The sequence below is a fragment of the Phyllostomus hastatus genome, unplaced genomic scaffold (assembly GCF_019186645.2).
Source record: "Phyllostomus hastatus isolate PE091 unplaced genomic scaffold, TTU_PhHast_1.1 phas_scaffold_182, whole genome shotgun sequence".
Taxonomy (NCBI): Eukaryota; Metazoa; Chordata; class Mammalia; order Chiroptera; family Phyllostomidae; genus Phyllostomus; species Phyllostomus hastatus.
Genome location: NW_025334013.1, coordinates 10,186,231 through 10,209,684, shown reverse-complemented (window position 1 = coordinate 10,209,684; position 23,454 = coordinate 10,186,231).

Here is a 23,454-nt window from a genome sequence, read left to right as displayed (position 1 = left end):
TCAGACTGTGTCACGCTCAGCACCCGGTGTGGGGCACGGCACTCAGCGACTCTTGGTACAAACTGTCCGGATGAATGGCGCGGGGTCCTTACCCGGACCCAAAATAGTTCTCCTCCTCTCCACCCGAGTTCTGAGCGCACGGGAGTGAGACAAAGCAGCAGCAGATGGAGGCCGACAGGCCGCCTCCGGTGAAGACACAGGCTAATTTGGAGAGCGGAACGTCACTCTCTGTGAAAGGTAAATGGGACTCTTCCATGAACCCCAGAATTAAGCAGACCAACCCGCCTTGTCACGGACGACTGCGGGTGAGGGCGGGCCGCCCACCTCCCGGCCCCCACCGCAGGAGCGAAGCCCAAATCCAGCCCAGCCGTGTCCAATAGAAATACACGCAATGCAAACCACAAAGGTAGTTTTAAATTTTTTAGTAGCCACGCTAAAAAATAGTGAAATCAATTTTAATAATATATTTTATTCAACCCGGTATCTCCAAAATATGATATATAAAATCGATATAAGAAGTTTTGAGATACTGTGCTTTCTTTCCTCTTCACGCCAACTCTTCACAGTCCGGAGTGTGTTTTACGTGAGCACATCTCCGTTCAGACGAACCACGCTTCCAACTCTAGCAGCCCTGTGTGGGGGGTGGCCGCCACATGGGACAGGGAAGGTCTCAGGGGATACAGGACTTATTCCTACTGCCCAGGGAGGAGAGGCAAATGAGCCACGTGAGCCAAATCCACCAATGAGGTGAATCTCTCTACTGCCCCGAACAGAGTGGGGAGAGGACAAGAGTTGCACTAACTGAGCTGCCTTCACGTGGGAGGAAGCACTGGGATTGGAGATGCACTTCTCCTGGATGGATGGACAGATGGACGGGTGGATGTATGGATGGAGGGGTGGATGCACGGAGGGGTGGATGGGTAGGTGGGTAAGTAAATACTTAACGAGCAGATGATAAAAAAAATCAAGATAAGACCTACCAAACCAGAGCAGGGAGACAAATTCTATTTCAAAAAGCCACAAATGTCAAACGCCTTTGAAAGAGAATATTGTGCTTTTGGTAGCAATATGTCCTTGTTTTGAAAAGGAAAGAAAATTCCAGCCACTGTCACCTCATTGAAACTTTGTGGGTACAGGGAACAATAATATCTAAACCATAAATCTAACTAATGTCAATAATATATAAATAATAAAGCCCACGTACCTACTGTATGGCACACAATTGGATACTTTGTCCAGTAAAAAGAATATAAACAATAAGCACAGCGGGGGTTTTGTCTGATTATTTACTGCTTTATTTTTAGTACCTGGCATATATTAGGTGCTCAATAAGTATTCACTGAATTCATGAATAATTCAATCAACCCAAGAGGGTCAGAGAGGTGGAGTAACTTTCCCAAAGACACACCGCTATTAAATGGTAAAACCTGATGTTGAACCCAAGTAGAGTGGAGGCCACAGCCTGTTCTCCCACCTGCCTCTCAAGTGAATGATGCAGAAAATCTCATTTCCCCACCTGTCCCTCACCAACATGGCACTGGGTCAGCCCTCTCACTTGCTCACCCTGGACAGGGCCCCAGCACAAGCTCAAGGCCAAGGTGGTTTCCTTCACTTCTCCAGCTCATATTTTGCACGGTGCTCTCCCAAGCCCCTTGCAGTTGAGAGTGCGGGGGTGGGGGGAGGGGGAGGGACAAATTCAGCTGAGCTAAAGTAAGTGCAGCTGGCTCACACAGGCTCATGAGAGCCATTGTTAAAATTTTCAGGGATTTTATGAGCCAGTTGTGAATATGGCCATTACTAAAGAAATTAAAATATATAAACTTACCATTAAAGAAATGACATTAAAAACAAAGATAATAAATACTCAATGTTCCTCACTTCATAACTGTTTCACTATATTATACTACTGTCTAGGCTCCTGAGGTTATTTACGCCTCTTGTACCTCTATGATGAGAACACTCAGTGGTAATGTCCTATTACGTACACATCTCTTCCCGACGCCACACTCACTGATGTCACGTTGGGAGCTTGCAGTCAGTGATGGTGGGAGTATTTACACTATGGAAATTGGCCAACGCTACGGACCAGATCCTGTTTTTATTAATGACCCAGAAGGGTTGTTATAAAACATTTACCAGCATGCTGTGGCTGGGTTACAACGTAGGGCGAGGTCACAAATCAAAGAGGATGGTTTTATGATGCTCCACTCCACCACCGGATAATTAAGGGAAAGCCATCTTCACTCAAAAAAAAAAAAAAAAAAAAAAAAGAATCCCACTTCAAAACACAGCACCGGCTTTGGACGCTCTCAGCCAGTCTGGGGAAGCGTCCCTGCGGGAGGTGGAAAATTCAGGGCACGTCCCCTCTGGGGTCCAGCGGCCCCGCTCGGCGCGGCAGGGGCCCTCCGTGACCACGGGTTCCGTTCAGGGGCCCTTTCGCAGACGTGCGGCTCCCTTTGGAAATAACAACCCCGGGCCCTCCGGACTCATTGCTATGCATGTCAGAGCCGGTCTCCCGTCTCTAATGAGCAGCTGGCCCGGTGCCCGCGGTTTCATCCCGGGCCCCCCGCGGAGATGAAGTTGATTTAACCACATCCTGCAGTCCACTCTGCCCACCCTTTGTCTCCGCTTTTAACACTGCTGGTGGGCATATCAATGGTCGGAGCAGAGATGGTGAAAGGCAGGGAACAGAAGCAGGGGAAGTCGGCCTCGGGAATCGTGTCTGTCCCAGCCAGCCGTCTCATTTATATACCTTGCGAGTTGAGGAGGATCTTTAATTAGTTTTGCATTTCCTCCTCGGTGGCGTGGACCATTTGTCAAGAAGCCCCTGGGTGTCTTGTATGCTTCTGGGCACCTTATAGATAATCTCATTTAACACTTTCACGATTTTACAAAGTAGGTATCATCCACCCCTCTTACATGTGAAGAAATCAAGCCTTGCGGCGGTCGAGAACGCTCCCCAAGGTCAAGCAGCCCGTGCACGGCTAAGCCAGTGCGCAACACTCCTCTCCCTGGGTGAGGATTCGCCTACTTGCTACTATGCTGCACTGGTCTGAAATAGACACCCAGAATCAAGCCTGAAGACTGGGTTGGATCTCAATGTTCAGGGTTGAGGAGGGGACGTTGGTGACGTGGCGGAGAGCCAGCAAACTCTTGAGCGCAGGGAAGGGTGGGGCTATCAGAGAACTGTGACTAACCTATAGGTTTGCACAGGAGCAGAATGGGTGTGTGCGGACGGAAGTAGGTGTGGACGCAGAGAGGTGGTAAGAAGGAAGGGCAGTTGGGTGGGAGAATGGGTGAGTGTGAGGGTGAACATGAAGTGTGGCTAGTGGAGGGGTGGAAGGGGGATGGGTTAATGGGTGGACCATGAAAGGTGGCGGGTGGATATAAGAATGAGAAGATGAACAGATGGGCGGAAGAGAGAAGGGAAGGGGAGGGGAGGGGAGGGGAGGGGAGGGAGGGGAGGGAGGGAGGGGAAGGGAGGGGAAGTGAAGGGAAGGGGATGGGAGGGGAGGGAGGGGAGGGGAGGGAGGGGAGGGGAGGAGGGAGAGACGGTGACTGCTGGTCAGATGGGGATGGGTGAAAGGGTGGACAGTAGAGGGTGGGTGAACGGGTTGAAAAGTAGACAGTGGGTGGAGGGGCTGAGCAAAAAGGAAAAACAGACATGGACAATCGTGTGGTGATTGCTGGGGGGAGGGGGTGTAGGGGACTAAATGGTAATGGAAAAAATATAATAAAGATGACACACTTAAAAAATAAATAAAGTAGTGATGGACAGACATGAAAAAAGTAGACGGTGCAAAGCGGGCAGGGGGACGGGCTGCATGGATGAGGACTAGCACGGGCATGCGGACGGGTGATGGATGGGCACGCGGGTCGAGCACACGGGAAGGCAAGTGACAGAGAAGTGAATACGGAGAGAGGGTGAAGGGCAGGGGGTGACTGGACGGTAGGAGTGTCAAGGAGACGGGAAGTGTTTGGGGAGAGAGACCGTAAGGTGATTAGATGCATCACCGTGTGGGCGTGTGACTGCGCAGCGATGGAAACAATGAGAGGAGGAAGGGATGGAAGCAAGAAGAAACGAGGGAAAAGAGGAGAGGGGAGGGCTCGTGTGCACTGCAGAGGCCAAGGGTGGCAGAGAAAGAGGACTCTGGCCCCGTGTCTAAGAACCAGCCAGAGCCGGTGCTTCCTGGGCGCACGGACAGCTGAGCTTTCTGCAGGAGTTCAGCCCTTGGCAGCCCCTGCTGAGTCCCTGGCGGAGAGCTAGGCTCTGTATGGGGCCTTTCTCCACCTCTCCTCCTGCCAGTCCCCCCTCCCCTCCCTCCCTTCCCTCCTTCTGCATGCAGCAGCGTACCCTTGGCAAAAGGCTCGCTGGAGTGGGGCCATGGGACCAGTTGCTTTGACCTTCTCTGTTCTTGGGCATAATTACTCTTATCCCATATAATCACTTTGAAATAACTGTGTGTCATTACGCACCTTCGCACTGTTTTGCCCACTTATCTGTGAGCAGCTCGGTCTCAGGGGAGCTGGGATTTGGACGGAGAGGCCTCCTGTGTGGTTTTCCTCTCCTCCTCCTCCTCCTCCCACGCAGCTCGCCTGCCTGTACCCTTCCAGTAACTGCTCTAGCCAACGTGGGATCCGGCAGCTGGGACAGACGACGCCTCTAGACCGGGGGCCAGGCACCCTCGGAGGCACTCGGAGCCAGTGGGCCCTGGCACAGACCCTTGTACCACGTTGGGCAGGGCGCCAGTCCTGCGGGGCTGGGAGTGGGCAGCGGTGGGAGACGGAGTCCGCAGCCAAAGACAAGAACTGCGCAGTCCAAGGGAAAAAGCCAAGATCAGGTCCAAGACAGAGAGCCAGGAGGCAGGTCCAAGGTGAGGACCCTGGTGGGGACAGACCCAGAGTGGGCTGGACGGGGGCTGAGATGATGGCTGAGTGTCACCAGTTCCCCTTTGTGAGCCAGTAGCGCTGTGTGTACCTGGAGCACTGCAAGGCACGGGGCGAAGGTGGAGGCGACTTGAATGAACCTGACCGGGAAGGGACATTTCCCTGGGGACCTTCAAGACAGACAAGCTCCAGCATAGATGCCCACCTCGGGTCTGCAGAAGGGGTGAAGGTGCAGACACGCGCTGCCCGAGGAGAGAACGCCAGCTTCCCGGTGTCTCCCCAGAGGCGTCTCCCCGGAGGTGTCGCCCCAGCCTCCCCGTGCACTTCCCCTCTAGGACTGGCCTGCCCGGAACGCCGACTTTGGAACTTTCCAGGCTTGCATCAGAACAGAGCAGCTGTGTGATCTGGGGAAAGCGACTTAACCCCTGTGAACCTCGGTTTCTCCCCCCGTGACGTGGAAAATACAACTGCACCCACAGCAGAAGGGCGGTCGGGAGGACTAGATGCAACAATGTTCATGATTAGCGTAGTGGCCAAGTCACATCCATGGCTCCACAAGTGAAAACGAGAGGAACGGTACACCTGGTGTCCCTCCCAGCCCCGGTCACCGCCGGAACCCCTCTCCTGCCACCCAGGCCTTGGGGCTCAGATCCTCCAGCTTCTCATTGGTTTCCACTCGGCTCCCCCTGTTCCAGCACCAACAACACGCATCAGCTCCACCTTGGGACCCGGGCCACGCAGCGTGGGGGCTGGGAGTCTAAATAGACAAGACAGAACGCCGAGTCACTTGGGTCAGGCAGTCTGGAGGTCGAGGCCAGAGAAACTAGCTGATGGAGGCAAAGCGGGCAGTGACCAGCCCTTAGCCTGATGACCCAGGCACAGAGAAGGAGCTCCCAGCAGTCTGCTCTTCTTTTTTAAAGATTTATTTATTTATTTTTAGAGAGGGAAGGGAGGGAGAAAGAGAGAGAGAGAAACATCAGTGTGCGGTTGCTGGGGGTCATGGCCTGCAACCCAGGCATGTGCCCTGACTGGGAATCGAACCTGCGACACTTTGGTTCGCAGCCCGCGTTCAATCCACTGAGCTACGCTGGCCAGGGCCCAGCAGTTTGCTTTCTTGTCAGTCCTCGGCACGCCCTGGGCCTCCCTGCCCTCCTCAGTTCATGTTTGCTGCCTCATCACCTGTCCCCGGTGCTTGCTAACACTCCAGCGCCTGCCAACCTGGCCCCGCTCCAGCTACCAATTTGTCCGCATTGAACATGGCCGCGGCCGGTGAGCGGGAGCGATTGATGTGGCAATTACAGGAAGTATTCATGACCGGGGAGGACAAAGAGTGCTCGGACGGGATGGCTTCTCCCTTGTAAGCTGGACCTTCCAGCGGGCGTCGTCTCTCTCCTTTATCTTCGTTACACCGTTCCGCTACAGGCTTTAAACCTGTCCTCTCGCTGCCAGCGCGTCATCACTCCTGAGCGGCTAGGCTCCGCCGCCCGGGAGAGGTGCAGGGAGAGGCAGCGAGACCAACAGAGTCTGAAAACCCTCAGCGGCTGAGAGCCTCCAGGGAACTTAGAAAGGAGGCCACGTCCTGAAAGTCCAGCCTCAGGGTTCTCCTCCTACAGGAAGCCCTCCCTGATGTAAACCTGCTCAAATAAGGTTAATTAGAGTAGCTACCATGATTGGGGTGCTCACAGTCAAGCGCTGTACTTTGGCTCACTTAAAGAATAGCCCTCTGTTTAGCAAGAAGATAGGCTCAGAGAGGTCACATGGCTTGTCACCGGTGAGGCCGGAATTCCAACCTAGTCCATGTGCCTCCACAGCTCATGCTCTTCACACCGAGCCACACTGCCCAGCATGTCCCTCCCTGAGGTAGGTGCCACTCCCAGGAGTTTCAAGCAGGGTTTCTCAGTGATTGCAAACTACGTCAAAGCTTCCTAACATTCTCTACCATCTCCATAACACCGGAAGGCTCCAAGGGCCAGGACTGTTACCCGCCTCACTAAAAGGGGGGCTTCTTGCGCGCAGAAGCGGTGCCTTTCCTACCAGGCCAGCAGCTCTTGTGGACAGAAAGTGCGCCTCCTCTGCCTGCCACGCGCATCCCGGCTCTCCCCTCCCACCCCGGCCCAGCTCCGCCCTGCCTTCCTCTGCCCTCTGTCCGTCCGTCAGTTACTAGTTGCAGGAGGAGGCTGGACACCAATCTCCCCTCCCAGCATACGGCCCCAGCGCTGTCCCTTCCCGGGGTCCCCTTGTGGTGACTCCTTCTCTTTGAGGCAGAGAGCACATCCATCACCTCGCCAACCAGCGCTATGCACAGCCAGCCCCGGCTTCCCCGACAGCTGGAGCAGACGGGAGCGTGCATGCTTGCGTGAGCCCGGAGGGCGGGGGCAGAGGGGCAGCGGGGAGCCCACACCTGGACCAGGCCACACGCCGAGCCCAGGGGGATATGTCTCTGGCTCCGGTTCCAGCGGTAAGAGAGCGCAAAGAGTGTTGTCCCCCTGTCCCCAGCACTGGTCCAATAGCCCTGCTTCGGATCCTCCCACATCTACCTTCCCAGCTACACAGCCATCCGTAAGGCCTGCCCTCTGCTCTGCGCCCCACCCTCTCTGTCCCAGGCTGGCCCTGCCCCTACCGCTCCATGAGCTCCCCATCTGCAAAATGGGGGTGACCACCCTCCTGCCCTTCCCCTCACAGGCTGCTCCTGAGGATGGGTCAGGCTGAGCTTTTGACTTGGTCATGGCCGTGGCCCTCGGCCACAGGCACCTGCCAGGCTGGGGTGCCAGCTCCCTGCGCCTCAGGCAGGACGCTCCTGGCCAGTGGGGGCAGGGGGAGGGGGCAGGAGCCTTGGAGGCCAGGATGCAGCCATGGGTCCTGCTCTTCTCAGGGGTCTTCTGGTGTTTCAGGAGCAGACATATTTAGATTCAAACCCTGCCTCTGGTATCTATGAAAACATAAAATGTTTCAAACCCCTGACCCGCAGTCCCACTCCTGAAATCGATCCTCAGACATAAAAGCCCCATTACTGCTGGATGGCCATCCGAGGTGGCTCTCACAGTGCAGCTGGAGCAGGAACCTCGGACAGCCGGGAAGTGCACCAAAGCGGACCGGCCGAAGATGCCACGGCGCTCCACACTATTGGTTACCAGAAAACTATAAAAGAAATAACTTATGTCTGTTGTATTGACCGATGTACAGAATATATCATCAGGCAAAAAATATATATCACTAAGGAAAAAATATATTAAAGAAAAGCAAAGTTAGGGAGCAACAGGGATAGAGCACCCCACAGGTCCCCCAGTGCCTCTATGTATGCGTGGCTACGTTTGTATATATTTAAAGGTATGTGACCGTACTGGTTACCTCGGGTGGGAGGCAATGTCGGGGACAGGACATGAAAGAAGAGTGAGAAAGTCTCATCATATTTTACATACTTCAGTGTTGTTTAAATTGTTTGAATGAGCGTATATTTAAAAAAAATAAAGCAACAGCAATTTTTAAAACTCCCACCTCTCTTACTGATGGACAGTGGGACTTGGACACATCACTTCGAAGAGCCTCAGTTTCTTCATCTGTAGAATGGAAATACCAGTGCCTGGCTGTAGACCCACTGTGTGAATTGAAGACATCATGGCACAGAGTGGGGGGAGGAGGGATGCCAGCCCCCTGCACCCAGTGACCCGGCTCCCGTGGGGCAGTCGCTTGGATGTGGGGACGATTCTGCCTTCATTCCCCTCCACAGGTGCCACCCACCCTCCCTGCCTTTCTCAGCTGTAAGGGACGCTGAGCCAGCCTCCGTCCTTCTGCTGCCGAATGTCCTAGACAAGCGCCTGTCCCTCTCCAAGCTCCAGTGGTCCCACCTGGGGAAGGGCCGAAGTTTCCCACAGCCCTCCTCATGTGCACCTGGCTTCTCCGGGATGCCAGCGGGACTCAGGCGCAGGCAGGCTCTCAGGGAGCTCGGGATGGTGGGTCAGCACGGGAGAGGGCAGAGCTTTTGTGTGAACACGGCTTATCGTGCACAAGCTCAGAGTCCTGCTCCGCAAAGCTCACCCGAGATGTCTGAAACCGGCAGAACAATCCAGAAGGGCTTTGCAAACACAACCTGCCACCCTGGGGAACCGGGGGTCAATTCTGGCCTTCTGCACGGAGGAGCTTAGAGATTGGCTGGATTCCACTAAGAAGGAGAGGAAGGTGGAAAGAAAAGGGGAGCGGGAAGAGGAGGAGGATAAGGAAGATGGAAGTGGGAAGAGGGAGACAGAGGACAAAGCAGAGGAGGAAGAGGAAGGGGGAAGAGGAGAGAGCCTTCCTCCACATCTGCTCCCTGGAGAGCCAGAGGTAAAGCACCATCCCAACTCCCGGAGATCAGAGAGCAGCGTGGGTGCCCAGGGGACACCTTCTGGGAGCAGCAACTCTGCCAAGCGCCAGGCTACACGCTGCCCACCGCACTGGAGCCCTGCGTCAACAGAGGCTGATGATGAGCCACTGAACTAGGTCTGATGATCCCATGATGGACCCGGAACTCCGACGGCCCCCTGAGGCTCGGGGGGCAGGGGAGGGGGCAGCCCTGAATCGACTGAGCTGAAGCCCAGAATGGCTGCATTTTCCTGGAATTGTCTAAGATGACGCATCCTGCCCTCCGGCAGAAAGGGAGCTGGGGACAGGGATTCAGTTCAGTGAGCGAAAAATAAAGTTATCGCCTTGGACACACCAGAGGACATACGCAGCTTGAAAATTTTTATTCATTATACACACAGATTGGAAAACAATAAAAAGAGTTGCGGGGTGAAGAGTGGCCCAAGACTCCCACCCACTGAGCCTCCCTCTTGCCCCTCATGGAGGCTCTGGGAACACCAGGCCCAAGGGGGGTCCTGTCTGTCTTTTCCCAAGTTCCAGGTGTCACCACAGACCAGAGCAGCTTGAGTCCCCAGGGCCCGTCCAGGGAGCAGGACTCCGCGAGCACATGCCCATTCAGAACCTCGGGCTGCCCCCAGGACGTGCGGAGCGGTCCTCACCGGGGTCCTCAGCCTCGGCGCTGTTGAATGCGGGGCTGGATCGTTCTCTGTCACGGGGGTGTTCTGTGCACTGCAGGGTGTTCAGCAGCATCTCTGGCCTGCACTCACCAGGAGCAGTGGCCGTCGTCAGGACACCCCTGTCCCTTGCCACGTGGGCCTCCGTAGGGCTACTGGACATGGCAGCTTGCTGCCCCCAAAGCACCTGATCCCGGAGCCATGGTGCCTTTTAGGCCCCAGTCTCAGAGGGACATCGCATCACTTCTGCCATTTTCCACTGGTCACACAGACCAACTCCGACACGGCGTGAAAGGGGACTATGCGAGGGTGTTGCTCCATTTCAGAGTCTGGCTCCCACACCCCTCCAAGCCACATCTCTCCCCACTCCCCACTTTCAGCCAGTACTCCTGGAACACAGAAAACACAGAACCGCTACAGTTCCCAGCAGCCCATGCGTGCCTCTGTGCCTTTGCACATGCTGTTCCCCTGCCTAGAATGCTCTTCCCTCACATCTCAACCTAGCCAAGATCTACCCATGTTTAAAGACTCAGATTTTGATTTAATTTCCAGGAAACCTTCTCTGGCCTTCCTAGGCCAGGGGTCAGGTATCTTTCCTTTCCTTTGCACGGTCCTAGCAATAAATGGCCCACCAGGATAACGATGTTAACTAACATTGACTGAGCACCTACTATAGTCTAGGCACTACACTAAAGGCTTTATATGTAATAACTCAATTGGTCCCCGAACTGCTCCGTGAGGTAGGTACCGTGTTACAGATGAGGAAACTGAGGCTCAGAGAAAGTAAGTCGTTTGCCCAAGGTCACACAGCTGTTAAGCAGTCGAGTCCAAAGTTGAACCCCAGCTGTCTGACTCTTATCTATTATTAATACGTTGCTAGGTCTCTCTCCTTGGCCATGAACCCCAGAGGGATGGCATTTTAACTGGTTTGTCCCTTTGCACCAAGCACCCAGGACATGCCTGACCCACACTGAAGAGAGAGGAAAACATTTAAGGAGGAGGAGGGAAAGAAAGGGAAGGAGGTGGGAGCAGGGAGACAGGCCCTGACCTGGGCCGGAAGGGTGAGGATCCAGGCAGGACTCTGAGCAGGCGGTCTGGGTCGGCCCCGGCCAGCTCGCCCTCCTCTCAGAAAACCGTGAGATCCGCCCGCCCGTCCGCCGGGCCCGTCCCCCGGCCGGAGACAGGAAAGCACCCTGTGTCTTCACACTCTGTCCCTGCACACTTTTTTCCCATTCTTAATTTTTATGTCTGCTTAGCCACTTGCCCTATTAAAGGAATAATTTAATTAACTCCAAGAAATGTAATTAATTTTAATTTTTCATGATAATTCATTGTTTAATACTCTGTTCATAATTATTGAAAATCCTAATGCCCAGTTAGTGTCCTCTAATAGGATAATTAAACACGTGCACGGGGGGAGACCCTTCACTTTCAAGTGCTTCCACATCGCTCTGCAGCAGCACGGCTCCCTCCGCTCAGCCACTCAGCCGGCAAGAGGCTGTCCGTGCTCCGCCCTCCCTGCACCCACGGTGCACGGGGTGGTGCAGACGCTGGCAAAGAGCTTCCTGGTGGGAAGAGCAGACAGGGCACTGTGACCTCAGAGATGCGAGAAACCGCTGGGGAGGCGCCCGTACCCTCCCCTGAGCCAGGGCAAGCCTACCCCAACCCCTTCCGGCTGCAAAGAATCTCTGCATCACTGGGATCAGGGGCTGTCATCTCAAAGAAGGGCAAGGGGGCAGTTCCCATCTTGCCCCAAAAGGTCGTATAGGAAACGCCATCCGCCCCCACCTTCCACGAGCTTAGGCTGAGATGCCCTCTCCGCCCCCAGCAGGTGCTTCCGATTCGAGGGCCCAGCCTCTTCCTAATTTCCACATACAAGCAAGCCAGCACCACGGCTGCATCCCCACCCTAAGCACTTAAATATACAATTTGCTTGAAGGAATTATCCACTGCTGACTGCTTCTAAAACAGAGAAAAGGCCCCCCACAGACCTGTTTCCTTTCCTCAAGTAGCATCGTCTTCCGCAGAGACTGCCCAATTCTCTAATTGCGCCATCTGTGCTGGCTGGGCCGGGCTGGGCCGGCTCGCCGGCTCTGCCCCAGCGCCTGGGGTTTCATCCCACCTCCCCACCTGCGGGCTCTTGCTGGGCGGCCCTCCCACTGCGATCCTGCAGCTGCTGGGCCCACGGCCCTCCCTCCCGACAGTGTCAACCCCTGGGCCCCTTCGGGGTCCCCAGCCCTGGATTTGGGAGTCTGTGAAGGCTCTTCTAAATCCTTCCTCTTGTGGAACCTTCTGGAAGCCAAGCCCAGGGACCCTTTGCTGTCCTGTAAACAAGGCCCCAGTAAGGCTTTGACTCCAGAGACCCAGCTCATCTTTTTTGGCCCACGTTCCCACGGGAGCCTCGGGGGCCCAAACAGCTGGGTCCTGAGCCAGGGTCGTCCCTTCCTGGCCGGGTGACACGGGGGAGGCTGCTTGTGAACGCATGCTTCTTTCTCCGCCCTCTTCTCTCTCCTGGCCGCCTTTCTTAGTCCCCCTCCAAGACAAGAATATGGGTGAAGGTCAGTTATGACAAAGGGGACCCCAGGGCACCGTGTGCACAGCCAGGGAGTGGGGAGGGGAGGCGGGCCTCAGAGGGGAGCAACGGGCAGTTAGCACGGTGGCGCCCAGGGCCCTCTGGGAGACGCCGTGGAACCCGACTCAGAGCCGTCCCAGAGGTGGGCCCTGCAGTGCCCCACCACCACCCCGACGGGTCGGGCTGTCCCTGCGCTCAGGCACCTACACCCACACCTGTCTCACCTTCCTGCAAGGTGGTGGCTAGGGCAGCACCCAGCACATAGTAGGTGCTCAGTGAATGGCTGCACAGCGGCTCCATAGCCCACCTGTAAATGGCCTCCTTTAAAGTGTTGGTCTCACTAAGATGGGGACAAAGGGAAAAGTCTGAGCTTCCGGCTGGGTACTGAGCATGCCCCAGGCCACTCACTAGGCCACTGTTCTCCCCGTCGGTTGAAGCCAAGCCAGCCAAGGGACGCAGAGACCAGGGCCCTGGCCCTTGAGGAAATATGTCTCCAATTCCTTCTCCTGTGGCTAGACTGGCTCCCTCCCCACTATCCCAGCCCCAGTCTGATCAGCCCCACCTGCAGTCCAGCCTACTGTGGCAGCTGGTTCTCCCCTGGGTGCGGCTCCACTTCTCCCCAGCCCTGGCCAGCCCCTCTGTGTGGTCCCTACCTGGGCAGGGCGTGGTCAGCATCTCACTGGCCCCTGCCCAAGTTACCTCCCTGCTCTTTCCTGTTTCAACATTCACAGCCACCTCCCCTAGCCCTTAAGCTCCCAGCTGGGGTCTGAGCACCTAATCCCAGCACTGAACTCATCCGTGTAGGAGAGGACCCCAGGGCAGCTGAACAGCCTGGCTCGTGCCCTTCTGACCAGGGCCACACCTTTGCCACTTGTGTCAAAGAGGTGGACAGAATGCTGCAGCCCCTGTTACCTCGGCCCCTTTGAGATGTCTGATGTCTTGACCAAACCCTACAGGCTCCGCTGTGGACCCCTTTGTGCTGACTGACCAGCGGGATTGGGAGGATCACCCACAGCATTCTTACCGAGGATCAGCTTCGATCCGGGCACCAATGGCAGCCCTGGGGTCACAGTGGACAAGACAGACCAAGTGTCCAGGAGCTGATGCGCTAAGGTCAGTGGAGGCAGAAGGCATGAAAGTGGAGACAGACCATAAACAAGGAAACAAACATCATCTCGGGTCTTGATAAGTCCTCTACAGGGGGTAGACAAGCAGGATGATTTGATAGCATGACTAGCTGGGGGGTGGCAAGGGCATGAGAAGGTGAAGTATCTGGGGTCATTATATGAGGTCTCAGCCATGCAGGAATCTGGGGACAGCTATTTAGGCAGGAGAGGGAGCAGCATGTGCCGAAGTCCTGACGTGAGAATGCTTCCGGCATGTTTGAAGGTAACCAGATGTTAAAATGGAACAATGTGGGTCTCAGTCTTGGATGAGGCTCAAACACAATAGATGCCAACGTCACCTGTATTCTGAGATGAGGTGTGAGGCCACCCAAGCAGGACTTGCAAAGGAGGTGATGAGGATTGTAGCCCTTAGCCTTATCACCCACCTGCAGCTTCAAAGAGGGTGGAAAGGCGAAGAGGGACTGGAGATGGGGAAGGGAATTTGGGGGGGAATTGGAGTTCTGAGAGTCCCTGCTACCAAGAACAAAGGGTGCGGTGCCTGCCCTTCCATCAAGCCTAAGGAGGGGGGTTTCAGCGAGACCACTTGGAGAGCTAGGTATGCGTCCCCTGGGCGCTTGGGCAGTGGGGGCACAGCCATGACACGGGGCCTCACCACAAAGCAGCTAGGGGTGAATGACCAAGGGGAAGATAATGCAGACCCCCACAAGGCCGCTGAGGGAGCTGCAGGTGGGGGCGATTTACCTAACAAGAGATCACCGGTCGGGGGCCAATCCAACCTGACCGGGGTCCTTATGAGAAGGGGAGATTAGGACACACGGAGAGACGCCAGGGGGCACGCACACAGGAAAGACCCCGTGAGCACACCGCAAGAAGAGCCCCCTGCAAACCAAGCAGAGAGACCTTGGAGGAAACCGACCTGCTCACACGTTGAACTTGGACTTCCAGCCTCCAGACCTGTGAGAGAATACATGTGCATCATCCAAACCTCCTGGGCTGAGCTGACTGAGACACTCTACCAAGCTCTCCTGCGTTCGAGGAAGGGAGACTAATAGGCGCAGAGGGGGCGGGGCAAGGGGCAGACATTCCCCAGCTCCAAGCCAGCCTCGCCAAGGTTGTGTGTCACACAGGGTGAGGCACAACACCGTGGAAGTTCTACCACCTCAAGGCCCCAGGTTCACTCCCATCCCTCACCAACCTCCCAGGTCACCTTCGCTCTCAGTGCACCTGCCAGCCAGCCTTCTAACTCCTAGGCTCTTCTCCGCACCTTTGCACAGGCCATTTCTTCCGCCTTAACGCCCTGACTTGCCAAACTCCGACCCTTTCTCCCAAACTAGGCCCAACAGCACCTCCTCCGGGAAGCCTTCCAAGTTCCTCAGTTTCCACAGGGCTCTGGGCTCCCCTAGTGTCACGATCAGTTTCCTGGAGGGTTTTCTCTGCTGAACTGCGAGCTTCTAGAGCCAAGGCTGCCTGTGCTGTGCCCTACTGTGTCCCAAGGGTCTGGCACAGCCCTTGGAACTTAGGTAAATGGAGGGACACATGGAAGGAAGGGACATGGGGAGGCCTGGAACCGTCCTCCCCCACATGCATGCTCGTAGGAGCTGAGCATCGTGCACTGTCAGAGCTCGCGGGGACTTGGGAGGCCACCAGCTCCCACCTCCTCCTCTGAGTACGGAAAGCTGAGGCCTGGAGAGGCCCAAGGTCACAGTGATTAGACGGCCCCGACGGGTCACAGAACCCCCACCTCTCAGCCCGGGACTCCTTGCACGATGTTGTGCTCTCGTCAGCCCCCTCTCGGTCCCCTTGACAAGTGGAGTTTAATTATTTACGAGGGCGCTTTATAGCTGCGGGTGAACCCACCGGAACATATTTTGTAAAAGTAATGAAGGCTCAGTAATGCGAGACCTCGCTACAGCTCCTGTCACTAAATCTTGGCCCGGGAGTTGGCCAGACTGAGTAGGCATTTTTTTTTCCCTCTTCTCTCTTTTGGAGCATTACGGGGTTTGCAGATTAGGGGTGGTTGCGGCACAAGGCGTATCCAAGACATTTTTTCTTATTTGGGAGGAAAGAATTGCAGTTCGGGGAAGCAGAGTCTGAATCTCCCAAGTGGAGATCATAATGGCGTGTCAGTGAGGGACACGCCTCAGACGTGTCACATGAGGCAGGCGGGATGCAGTCACAGAGCCCCCACTGTGACCCTCGCCCTGGAGGGCAGCAGAGACACAGTGACAGTGGAACTGAGGAGGGAGGGCAGGCCTGGGAGTCCACAACACACGTCTCTGCTCCACTTCTCTGGGCCTCAGTTTCCCCATCTGTAAACTAGGGAGCGGGAAGGGGCCTGCCTCTCCTAGTTCCTTCTACAATATTCCAACCCTTTTTTCTAGCAATAAGCAGAGTGAGACCACCAGCTGGCTCCCAGAAGGCGCCTGGGCTGTGTGTGGGCTTCCCGTGGGCTCTCCCTCAATGCTTCCCACGACCCCACCGGGCAGACATAGCCCCCGTGTGCAGATGAGGCAGAGAGAGAGCGGGTGACCTAGTCCAAGGTCACGCGCTGGAGAGCAGCAGTCAGGATTTGAACGCAGGCTTTCTGACTCCAGAAAACACCACTCCACCCACCTCTCTGCAAGCTTGCACTGACCGTGTACAACAGGCCAGACGTGGTGATGGGCGCTGCTCACTCTGTCTTCCCAGTAATGGCGAGATGTGTTTTCTCGCCCTCTCTAAGTGAGGACACTGAGGCTCACAGCAGACCCAGACTCAGGACCTGGGTCTCTCACCTAACAGGGCTGAGTGGGGCGGGCGATGGGGTTCTGAGCCAGGCTGAAGAGGAAGGGAGAGAAATGGGCCCGCAGAAGACGTCCGAGGTGGGGGAAGGCATAGAGGGATCTAGATGGAGGGTGTGTTTAGGACGTTCTGGCATTTGGGAGGGAGGGTGACGGCCTTAAATCATGGGACTTGAGATGGGAGGCCTGGGTGGTGAATCAGAGGGTTAGACACGGAGCCCTCACGGACAGGAGCCATCCACCTGTGAGTCTGCGTGGCCTCAGATGTAGTAGGTGCTCAGTACATGGAAGCAAGTGTTGTCAAACAGGCAACTTGTTGTGGACCTTGTTCTGCCCCGATAAATGGGCAGCCTTGAGTGTATTGTGTCCCTTCTTTGGGCTTCTTCGTTATCCCTTTAATCAGGGCCATCTGCCCATGGCAGGAAGTTCTACCAGGCAGCTAGCTACCTAATCCATAACCCTGCAGGTACGAAGCTTTCACGTCTCCCAGAAAGCCGGTTCAGTCAGTGCACTCACAACACCACGCCAATATTGAGCTCAATGCCAGAAAATTCTGCAAGCAGCTAATCTAAATGCATCCTGCTGGATGCTGGAGCCAGACAGTTTTGCTTGGACCTCAGGAGAGAAGGAAGAGCTGGCTGGCCATTCCCTGGGTAAATGACAGTACTCTCAGGAAGGAAGATTCATTCATTCATTCGACAAACATGGATTGAGCAGCTACTATGTGTTGGCACTGTTCCAGGCACTGGAAATACAGCAGTAAACAAACCACAAAGTGTTGCCTTCATGGAGCCTCGACATTGCATTGGCACTAGCCCCTGACCCCACTGGCCCGCCCTTCTTTTCGGAGGCAGGACCAGCCCTCCACACCCAGCCCCTCCAGCCCCGTCCCCCACTGACTCCACAGCAAAGGCACCACAGGGCCGCCATCTCTCACCTGGAGTAAGACCCCCTTAACTCCAGGTAGAGGGCCAGGCAGTCAGAAACAGGCACTATTTTTAGAGGAGTGAAAGCCAAATTGGTTGCTCATTGCAAAGACGACAAACTAAGGCCCTCAGGGAACATTTCAAGGAATACATAATGACTAAGGTGTAAGATAAAATGACGAGACCATAGGGGCTTTTTCCCCCAGCCCGGGGTGGCCTCCTGATAGGCCAGGCACTCCGCTGAGGACACACTCTCCTAAAACCCTGGAGCACGGACAGCTTCTCAGCACCATTTTGCAGGAAACTGAGGCTCAGGGAGGCTGAGTAAATTGCCCAGGGCCGCCCAGCTGGTAGGGCTGAAGTAGCGAGTCACAAGCAGCCTCAGACTCATTGCCTGCACAGCCCACCACCCCCGCAACGGCGGTTAAACTGGCTGGGTGAGGAATGCACCCTGAATCACATTCCCCTCCGAAGGCTCGACATCACCCCTGCAATTTCACTCTATTTTCTTTCAGCAAACCCATTCTTTTCTTCATATATCAGGCAGCGTCAGGCCCTTGTCAGAATCACCAAAGGCCCAATTAACCCTGAATACCCTGTGGCCCCTCCTCTGCAGACTTCCCCCAGACCCACAGCTTTTGGGGCCAGGAATATTACAAATCTGGTAGAAAACCAGCCCAGTAAGCAAGCATTTATTCTACAGTGACCCTGTGGGGGAGGGAGAAACCCACACGCCTAAAAAAACCACCCACAGTAGCTAAATTCCAGCTGCCAAGCCTTTATTAGTAGTGATAAAAGGCAGCAAAAATGCACAGGGCTTTGTACTCCCAGGTGGGGGCTGCAGTCTCAGGAATTAGTCATGTTTTGACTGGTGGAGTTATAGAATTTATAATGGAGGCCCTGGAGAAATTAAACATGGTTTACAGCCAACCTCCCTTCCCCCTGATGAATGTCTCCAGTGGGAACCATCCTCAGGGCCCCTGGGAACCCTCCTGGAGCCTGTTTTGCTGGCCCGGAGGGCTGGAAGAAGATGGTGACCCCCACAATGCAGGGCTGCAGAGGAGATGGCTCGGGCGGCTCCCCGCCTCCCTGGGGCCATGCCCATGCCTCATCAAATATGGGCAGTGAGAATCAGGTCTGTCCTCTGAGCACCACACCCCCAGCGGGGTTCAGGGATGCTCGTTGAATGAATCTGCGTCTTCACCCCACCAACGTCATCCTTCCTGGGTTCACATCAGTCTCTTTCCAGAACATCAGAAGTGGCCTGAGTTCGGGCAAGTCCAGTGAACTCTATTTTAATTAAAGAAAAGAGTTGGACCTACCTCTCACACTCTGATTTTAGGCCCTTCTTAGAACGCCAAAGATCCCTGACAGCAGTTGTATATCAAGAGCCTAAGACCTTAGTGGAAAATTCATCAAAAGAACAGGGTGAAGAGGAACCTTTATAAGCAGCATGTGTGAGCTTTGTTCGGGGCCAGGCATTGCGACTCTACATGTAGTTGATTACTCCCAGAGTCTTTAATCCTGGTTTTGTGTTGCAGAAGAGCGGTTAAGGTGAAAATAACCTTTACTGAGCACCTACTATGTTCCAGGCACCATGCTAAGCAACTTTACAAACATTCTTCATTTTAACAAAGCCTAGAGGACTCAGCACAGGGTAGGAGCCTAATAACATCCATCCGCCCTGGGAGGTAGGCGCTATTGTCAATTCTTTGCAGATGAGGCAGTAGAACCAGAAAAGGACAGATTTGTGCCCATGCCACACAGCACATAAAGCTGGGGACAGAGTTCAAGCCCGGGGTGTCTGTTTGACACCAGAGCTCTTTCCTGCCAGCCAGGGTTCCTCCTCTCTCAGCAGGGATTGGCCACTGGGAACAAGGGATGGGGAGTGGAGCAGGAAGCCAGAAGCCTGGGAGCTGTTCAGGACTCGCGGTGCTGAAAGGGAGAGCACGTTGAGCCAGGCACAGACTCCCAGCTGGGGCAGGGCTCAACTTGCCCTCGCCATGACGTCATGTCCCTCTCTCACCTTGACTATGCTCCCCAAGTCCCACATTCCCAGCTGCCTCTCCTGCCACCACTCAGGCCAATGTTCTCTTAAACTGACGACTACCAGACTGCTGCTAGATGACAGGAAGGACGATCTGTTTGTCCCTCAAACCGACCACAACCCTAAGTCTCACCAGGACCAAATCTCCAGTCCAAGGCATAAGAGAAGGAGCAAGGTCATGGACAATGCAGAAACATTTAACCTATGGTCTAATGATATGCATGTTTTCATGATTTATGTTACAGCTCTGGCCTGGTCCCTCTCTGGGCCATTCTCCAAGCTGTAGCCAGAGCCCCAGTTCTGCAAGTGATGTAATGACTCTCCTGACAAATCCAAGAGGCCTCCCATCACCCTCAGGATGAAGTCTTCACTCCTCAGCATGACACTCAGTGTCCTTCAAGACTTGGCCCTACCTACCTCCACCTTCATCTGTCCCCATGACCTACTTGCCCTTCTTCTTTAGCCATTCTAAATGTCCTATGTATGGGGCTGGTGGCAGGGATAAACATTTCAAACAAAAGGAACAGCAGGTGCTAAGTCCTGGTGCTCTGGCAAGAGTCACCTTAGGCATCACTCCTTACGGAAGTCTCCTCTGGCTGACCGCCTCTCCCTGAAGCCATTTTCTGTGCCCTTGATAGCTCTGCATACAGAACGTGCTTCTGCCCCATCACTCAGACAAAGGAAGGAATTACCCTGCTGTGCTTCCTCCTGGACAGTAAGCCAGCACCTCTATGATGTTTTATGCATTTGGAATCACTGGCACCTATCTGCATGTGAGCAAGTAAAAATAAACAGAAGAGCCAGGTTGTTGTTTTTTTAAAGAACTTGTTTAATAGAGGCTGATGTATACAGAAATAATAATAGCTAACCCTTACGTATCTGGCACTTGCTAAGTGTTTTATGAAAACTCATCAAAGCCATGCAGTAATCATCAAATCACTGTGAGGTACACGTCCTTGTTATGCCCATTTTACAGATGGGAAAACTGAGGCAAAGGAGGTTACGTAACTTCCCTCAAGGTAACCGAGCCAGAAAACTGCACAGCAAACATGCTTATGCAGACAGTCTGGCTTCAGTCCCAGCCCTTGTCCATTCCACCATCTGCCTGGCTGCGGAAGGGGGACCTAAATGTGGGAGAGGCAATGGAACTCTCTTCCAGAGCCAGGAAGGTTCTAATGTTAACATTGAGTTTGTTCTCTGCATCAGCAGAATCTAAAGCTTCTACCAGGGTTATCTCAGGGAACTTGGGCATCCAAAGCCCACCCAAACCCAAACACCAGGGTGCCAAGCACCAGCCTTGGCAACAGCAAGTGGCAGGACTGTACTCTCACAGCTGGAAATGGCCCGGCTAAGGGCCCTTTCCTTTATCTTCTCTGCCAGCCCCACCTAGCCCTCCCTCCCCAGCTGCCAAGACCCTGCTTCCCACCCCCTGCACCTGGCTGCCCCTGGCAGGCGGCCCCAGACCCCTTGTGGAGGATAAGCTTCCCCCAGCTCTCAGCAGCTGCCAGGCCTGGCGTGCCAGAAGTTCCACGTTAGGTTGATGGCCCCGCACAGCCCTATGGAGCTGCTATTTTTAATTTAATTGGAGAGTCGGAGGAGAGAGATGATACCCAGTGAGAGAGTTTTAAAGGCTTTCAGGGTAGGGAGGGGGGAGAGAAAGCAAAGAAAACTTCGTAATTATACACCAGGAAGCCAGATTTGATGCTTGAACAGAAAGGTTAAATGTTACATTCAGAATAAAATGAGAAACAGAGTTCTGATGACAGTTGCCCAGAGCTAAATAAGGAAAAAAAAATACCCCTTTGCCCAGCTCCCTCTGCTCCCTTATACTCGTTTCTGCGTCTCCCCCTTCTTCTGTTTAAGGCTCAGGAGTGCGCAAACAAACCGGCTTGGAGCACAAAGAGTCCCTCTCAGTCTATCTGACTATCTATCCCCCTGGTCACCACCCAAAAGCAGCTTTCACTCAAGCATGGCAAAATCCTCATCACTCAGGCCAAGAGGTCCAACAGGGTGCAGAAAACTGGGAAGGTGATCTGGCACTGTAGGTAACAACATGGGCTTAAACACAGATGGACCTAGGTTCAAAACTCTCCTCTTCCACGGGACAGCTGCAGTGGGTCAGCTCACCTAATGCCCATGTGCCTCCTATTTCTTTAAGTAATGAGATGGAAGCAGAAGTCTGCAGGTGAGGCTTTCCCGACACGGAGATAGACTCAGATGGCACATTCCTTTCACCCTCCCTTTTCCTGCGGGACATTTAGGCAGGATGCCTGGAGCTGCTGCAGCCATTTTTTGATCTTGAGGTAACACATTAGAAGTGGAAAAATGGAAAGATAGAAAGAGTCCTTGGTGATATAGATATACAACTATCCCTCTGGTCTGCTTACTTGTTACCTGAGACAAATTCCAATACGTTTCAGCCACTTTTAGTCTAGTTTTCTAGGGATGCTGAATCCATTCTAACTTGACAATCCCTTATTAAATAAGCTTCAGCTTGTGTGTGAGCCTGAGCAAATGCTTATCACTCCTAAGCTCCAATTTTCCTATTTACAAATGGAGAAATATATCACCCATTGCATGGTGCGCCTGTGAGGATTAAACGCGACTCCATTTGTAAAGAGCTCACCACAATGCCTGGCAAGGCACAGTGGCTGCTGTTGTTATAAATACTCCTAATTAATAGGCGAGAAATACAAGATTACAAAATTTAAAGTGACATCTCGTATTTTAATAGCACTTTCTGGTTTTCAAAGTGACTTCTCATCCCTCATCCTAGCTCATCCTCAACCCCAAACCTCTGACAAAAGGCAATGTTGCTCCTTCATGTATACCTGATAGACTCAGAGTTTAAGCAACTTGCCCAGCTTAGCTAATGACAAGGCCAGCCTCTACCTCAAGTGTGGTTCCAAGTACCTGGGGCCTGGGCCAGGCTGGCTCTGAGCTGTTCTGCTAAAGAAGCATCATGCCAGACCCCCACTTCTTTCCCTGGAGACCACCGATGGCTCAAGTTTGGGGGTAAATCCGTGGCCAAGAGAATACAGTTCCCATGTCAAAGACAAGGGGAGCCGGCCTCTGGCCTCCAACTTCCTCCTCCTGTCCCTGAAACATCGGGGTTCCTTGGGCCTTCATCCTTGACCTCTGTTACTCTATTCTAGTTCCCAACATTGGAACCAAGAGCTCCCTTCAGAAGCAATGGTATAACTCAGTAGTTATATCAAAGACAGTGGCCCAGTCTGGATTTGAACCCCACTTTTGCCCCTTACCAGAAAAATATCTGTTAAATAAATAGTACGTATGACTCCTTTCTCTGTATTAGTCAGAGTAAGCAACACAGCTGCTGTAACAAGCAACCCTCACCTCTCAGTGGCTGACCATCACAGACTACTCCTCACGCCCCAGAGCAGTGCAGGTGGGGGCAGGGGCTCTGTCCCACCCAGTCATACAAGCTCCTTCCATCTGCAGCTCTACTGTCCCTCCCCCCCCATGGGATCCCCCAAATCCCGCAGGCAGATAGCGCTATTTTAAGGGTCGGACGCACATGAACTGGCCAGCACTTCTGGTATGGTCACATGGTCCTACCTAACTGCCAGGGGGCTGGGCAGTGTTACCTCCCAGTGTGCTGAGGAACGGGGCAGGGCACAGTCCCCGACAGTCTCCAGTGGTCTCAGCCGACCTCATCGAAACTAGGCATCCCTGCAATCCCCCAGATCCCATGATTGTGCTACATTTGATTTATGTCATCCTTCATCATCAAAAACACAGTGACTTACGTATGCCTGCATCCCCACAGTAGGTGGTAATCTCTTAGAACCAGAAATCTCCTGCCCCTTTTTCACCTCCACGCCCCCCATGCCCGGCGCAGAACCCGGCACATAGTACATTCTCAGCTGTTTATCCAATATTACTAATAGGAACTTGGACTTGAACAGAATGTTGGGACATCTGGGGTGAATGGAGAGAAAGAACGTGGCTGTGGAAGAGCAGGAGGCTCTAGACCCTTACCCATCCTGCTCAGCGGTCACCCAAGTTCAACAGCTACCCAGGCCCCATGCTAGTTCTCACGTACTCACGGGCCCTAGGTCTCCCCAAGGCACTGCCCACAC